Raw genomic sequence first — 5,604 nt, 5'->3', positions numbered from 1 at the left:
ATGTTTGCGGTGCCTCTTAAAAAAATTACGGGTTGGGATGGTTTACAGGTTCTATTATAATTGTTTTTTTCGCTTAAAACTATAAACTGAGGGTTATTTTGTAGTTTCGTGCATTTTGCGGGGTCGGCTAGTTTAGGCTTCTCAAACGCATTTAAAAAGAACAAAGCGATGGGTTCGTGGGCCCCATCAGACGTAGTACACATTCTCTGAAGTGAATCCTGGGCCGGTCGCCTACGAGCCACGACGATCCAACGGCACGGGTCGGCCGGGCGCCTTTGCGGATCCCTAACCACCAGCGAAGAGAGACCTTCTTCCCCACGCCGCCACCTCCCGTCTCAGCAGGTTCCCTCCTCCATTCCTCTGCAGTTTTCGATCTCTCTTCTCTCTGCGTTCTACTTTGAAGGATTTTATTACTTGTTTCTGCATCCGGTTTGAGGCCGGTGACGATTGATATTTGGTCTCGTTCGTTGTTTCTGCATCCGGTTTGAGGCCATCCCGCTGAATCACCACCCATATTCTGAGTCTTCTTATTAAATATATAGCATTATCTTCTAGGTTTGACTTCTTAATTGTTTTTATTTTTATATTAAGCTAAAGTAATAGACAAGCATATGTCTCAATTCTCTTCACTAGGAAAGTATAGTTAATAATTAGGTCAAAATCTGTTTGTTTCTTGTAGTTCAGAAGACCAAACTGTGAACTTGAAGAAAATCTTTGGCTCCTAGTTGACGACCTTTAGCTTGCTTGTGTAGTTTCAATTCTAACTGCATATGAGAAACCATATCCCAAATTCAAGATATATATATATTTTTTTGCTTGGATTTGGAGCATTGATGCGAAAATTCATTCAATATGATATATCAGGTGTGACTATCAATCGCTACGTTCTTACTGAGCTCCTTTCCGTTTACTTATGCTTGATGTTATTGATATGTCTTTCCGGTATTCTTTCAATATAAACTAAGAACCAGTTTGTGAGGCAAATTGCTGGACAATTGAAATTCTGAGGCTTAATGCCAATAGCTTCAGGTCCTAGTATTGTTTATGTATATATCTACTTTTGTCTGTTCTTAAATTATCCTGGTGAAGATTCTCAGACCATAGGAAGTGCCGTATGAGAGACGGTAAACAACAGCTGCTTCTCTCCACTGCAAGTGTCCTCCTTCGGCCATAACCTTTGTGGTTTGATCTGGGCTGGAATCTCCATGTGCAGCTGGTTTGGTTCAGCTGTGTGCGTCATTTTAAGCGGGTCTAGGGATTCTCTCTAATCTTGTTTGCTCTGTTTTTTTGCATTGTATCTAATTGTCTGTTGCACCTAGTTTAGAAGGAAAAGGGCACCATGGGCTATTCGGCCTAACCTGAGACCGTATTTTGGTCGGTCTACAGAACTGGTTATTGTGATTAAATTTTGTTATGACTAGCTAACAAGTTGTCGTCAATCTGATTTGAGGATATTTTCTGGCAATGATGATAAATTTAAGGCTTGTTCTCAAACATTCACAGTTGCCGCCTAAGAGCTTTCGCCCAGCCATGCTCGAGAGCTAATGCTGATGTCTGAGTTACTTTGCTGTCTTCACTTATTCGTTGTGTTGCCTTGATTTTTTTTTTCTCAAAACATTCGCAGTTGCCGCCTAAGACTCCTCTTTGATGATTTCATTTTTATTTGCTGGTGTTTCATTTGTTTGACTTGCAGATCACTGTCCCATTGTTCAGCCGCCGTTCTCTTGGTGCATCTGAGTTTACAACGCTCCCGAGAGGTAATTCAGGTGCCGCTTAAGAGTGCAAATCTGTCTAGATGGTCTTGGGCTATGCTCGCCCCCAAATTCCAGATTAATCTCTGCTATATTGTTTTTTTTTGTTTGCTTTTTGTTGTCTGTATAATTCTAGTTCTTCTGGGACTGCTGATTTAGCGATTTGAACCTTTTTTGGTGCAGTGATTACTGATGGGAAATCCCCGTGAGCAACTCCTATACATCCATAGAATCTGAGCACCAACAAACAATAATTTTCTTGGATTCCTCTGATCCAAATATGAAGATGCACCGCGCATGCAAAATCTGTGGAGAAATAGGACACACCTACAAGGAACACCAGGATGGATGCCCCTACTGTGAAGCGAGTCATTTGGGTGAAGAATGTCCCACTATGCAAGTCACGTGTTTCATGTGTGAAGCGATTAACCACAATCCAGCCCAGTGTCGTCTACTCACCAAGACACAAGAAGTGGTTCAGCAACAGAGGAAAGGAATGAAGGAAGCTATCCAGGAATTCATGGCAGCACCCATGAAGAGAAGGAAGAAGAGGCGCTACGCCAAGAAGTGTAGAACAAGGGGCACTGTGCCAACGCGTGTCCAGAACTGAAAGGAGAGAGAGAGAAAGATGGGGGCGCTACTCCAGCCCGTGTCCAGAATTGAAAAGAGGGAGAGGGAGATGGGAACCTTGGAGCAAAGAAGCCCCATGACTTGTCAGGAGTAATTTGTTTGATACTCTTCCTTTCTGTAAGAATTCATTCAGTACACTATTCCAAGGGAGCTAATGTTAGTAATTGGAGGACAGCTATCTGAGGCAAGCAATAAGTGTATTAGGAAACTTTTTACGTTATCTTGGAGATGCTGGGTTGAGACGTGCAATGTCAATGGAAGAGGCTATACATTTCCTGTGTTGTGATTGCTATTTCTTTTGTGAGCAGAATATGACTAGTGGGTCCTTGCGCGGTGCTTTGCTGGTATGTCAATGTGCTGGGGTTTTTTGTTGTATTTGGCGTAAACTTGTAGCTTCGCTTGTACATTGCGCCAGAATCTGTGGGGGTTTACATATTGTTCTTCTTAAATCACCATGCACGCATAAACCTGTGGGCACATTGTGCCGGAATGTGTGTTGTTGGGTGAGATTCATGAGCATCAAGTTGCAAAATTTGTCAATCTGGTGAGGGGGTAAGGCTTTGCCTGGTGCAGCAGCTGCTGTGCAGACCGTAAGAGATGGCTCTACATTCCAACACCGATTGTGCTAAGTTGGTTGTGCAATATGCTCGGTGCTTTCCTGTGATGAGCACAAGGAAAACGTCCACGTTTATTCTGTGTAAATGTTAATTAGCTGGTGGAGTTTTGATTCGAATGACAAATTGATTTGTAGTAGAGTAAATAAAAAGGGTAGCCCTATTTATAAGCTGGTCATTTGACATGGATCTTCACACTTGTGCTACGGTGTTTGGTGCGGATATTAGTCTCTCAGGTCTCAGCCCTGGATGGCCAAGCTTGTTTGGTTCAACCCAAAGGTTTATAGCCGGCTCGTGGATGCACTGGCAGGATTTGTCGCTCCTCTGTGTCTGTGGTACAGCTTGTAACTGCTGTTCAATCCTCCATATGTAGACAGTGCGATCTGAGTGTACAAACCATAGAGGTACAGCTTACGGAAAACTACAGAATGTTCTTAAGAAAAACGTACAGCTTACGGGAAATCTGTGCAATCAAAAGGGTAGTACTATCAGATTTAGATCCGCTAAACTACTCCACGCCATGATCATCTAGCCATGGTTTCTGAAATGAAAAAAACTTAAATTTAATCATGACCAAATCCGCATGCAATAGCACACAAGAAAGACACTCTTCGGGCGCCACCGCATCAACAGGTAAGTATTTCATCTAGGCGAAGCAGAGGGCGAAATTCAAAGGCATGCTGACCGGATCTTATCAGGAACGGTCCAGAACTTAAAATCCGATGACCAACTGAGGCCGCAGAAGCCAATGCAGGTGAGCACGGACATCGCAGGGGTGTACTCTGTCAGCATTCTGCTTCCACCACCTACCCTGATGTGGAATTCGACGATCAGACCTGCAGAATTCGGACCTTTTAGCTGGTGCTGGGTCAACCCAAAGGCTAGCTTCAACGCCAGAGCTAACCTATTTGTGATGGTTTATATGTGGTCATGATGGATTCCAAATGGTCAGAAACATGGGTTCCAAATGGTACGAACCGGAAAATTGTGACTGTCCATTGGGGTAATCTCCTTTCAAAAGTTGGGGACCTTATTGATCCCGTCACAAGACAATGGGATGTAGAGCTTGTGAAGCAGATTTTGTGCAGCGTATACCCTCGATCCCTTTACCGTCGTATGGTATGGAACATTTCGTGGCATGGAGTTTGATGAAGAACGGCAGGTTTCTGGTGGAACTGCCTATTTTGCGGAGTGGGATCATCAACATGGGTCCAAGTTGAGGCGCACCAATGAGATGGGAGCCACAGGCTCAAATATGATCTGGGAATGTATTTGGAGGTTAAAATGCCCTAGCAAAGTAAAAAATATATTCTGAAAGTCTGTTTTTAATAATGAGGTCAAAACCTGTTTGTTTTTGTAGTTTGGATGCCCAAACTGCGAACTTGAACAAAACTATTTAGCTCCTAGTTGACGACCTTTAGCTTGCTTGTCCAGTTTCAATTCTAATTGCACATGAGAAACTGTATCCTAAATTAAAGTTTTTTTTTTGGCTTGGATTTGGAGCATTGATGCGAAAATTCACTCAGTATGATATATCAGGTGTGATTATCAATCTCTATGTTCTTACTGAGCTCCTATCCGTTTACTTTTGCTTGAAGTTATTGAGTCAGTTTGTAAGAGACCAGTTTTTTGTAAATTGTTGGACAACTAAAATTTGTTCAGAACTTTCATGTCATGCCAGCTGTAATCATTATGTAGCGCACAAGATGGTACGAATTGAGATAAAACAGAGTACATATGGTTGGAATGACTGAGCTACCCGGTTGTGAATTGGCTATATTGTAGTTATGAGGATGATGTTTGTCGCCCCCGTCTTAGGTTCTGCTTGGGTGGATCTGTGCTGATTGACATACTTATGAATCTGACTCTGTAGATGAAATTTTGACTATATTGTTTGGTGCTATGCTAACTTCTATACTGTTAGTTGAATAAAATAAAACAGGGATTTTATAGTAAGATATCGTGCATTATTTTTGAATTGTTCTTTTCCTTGGACAATGGCAATGACGATTTGCAAATGTTCAAGCTCAACAGACCAACTCATAGGTTTTCTCTCACGAGTTGATTTGTATGCAAATTATCCCGTTGAATTGAGACATCTAATATCTCATGTGCTTTTTAGTATTTTCTATTTGTTTGTTTGTTTGCTTTGGAGGGCATAGTTCGCCAAAAAGGCTTCCGCCCCGTTTTATAGATAAAGCACAAACCACAAATACACGGCCAAACGCATACAAAATGTGCAAAAACCCCACATGGTATATAGAATGATGACAACTCAGAAACACAAGACGTTACGTCGGAAACACAAGATAATGGCTCGTCATCTCTTTATCATGCAACCGTAGCACATGATGGGGCTATGATTTAATTCACTGCAGATTTACTGAGTAAGGAAAATTTTAAAGTCTTGGTCCTGAGAGAAAAGGAGAGGGTGAATTAGTTGTTTATATTTTTGGACATGACCATGCGGTAAAACTCATGTTGGTGTTGAAAATGCTCAAATATAGTTTGGGAATTCTTAAAGGAAATTTTAGAGGAAAATAAATATGCTAACCCTAGAAATACCATTTATGGCTTTCCCAAAATGTTTTTTAATAAATAACTAAAAA

At 41.7% G+C, this 5,604-nt stretch overlaps 1 long non-coding RNA gene, 2 other non-coding genes and 2 pseudogenes across 3 annotated transcripts; all 5 read left to right on the top strand.

The window, feature by feature from the left end:
- The first annotated feature begins 207 nt into the window (after nt 1–207).
- On the top strand, nt 208–2,784 carry LOC123176396 (uncharacterized). Its single transcript, XR_006488510.1, has 3 exons — nt 208–342; nt 1,694–1,757; nt 1,935–2,784. It is a non-coding gene; the product is annotated as an uncharacterized lncRNA (long non-coding RNA).
- On the top strand, nt 436–525 carry LOC123176397 (uncharacterized; annotated as a pseudogene).
- On the top strand, nt 1,078–1,259 carry LOC123176398 (small nucleolar RNA Z112). Its single transcript, XR_006488511.1, has one exon. It is a non-coding gene; the product is annotated as a small nucleolar RNA Z112 (small nucleolar RNA).
- Nucleotides 2,785–4,784: 2,000 nt separating the features above from the next.
- On the top strand, nt 4,785–4,863 carry LOC123176400 (uncharacterized; annotated as a pseudogene).
- A 128-nt stretch (nt 4,864–4,991) lies between these two features.
- LOC123176399 (small nucleolar RNA Z107/R87) lies at nt 4,992–5,095 on the top strand. Its single transcript, XR_006488512.1, has one exon. It is a non-coding gene; the product is annotated as a small nucleolar RNA Z107/R87 (small nucleolar RNA).
- Nucleotides 5,096–5,604: the final 509 nt, after the last annotated feature.

Source organism: Triticum aestivum, unplaced genomic scaffold (genome assembly GCF_018294505.1).
Source record: "Triticum aestivum cultivar Chinese Spring unplaced genomic scaffold, IWGSC CS RefSeq v2.1 scaffold151670, whole genome shotgun sequence".
NCBI lineage: Eukaryota > Viridiplantae > Streptophyta > Magnoliopsida > Poales > Poaceae > Triticum > Triticum aestivum.
This window is presented reverse-complemented; position numbering and strand designations above follow the sequence as displayed.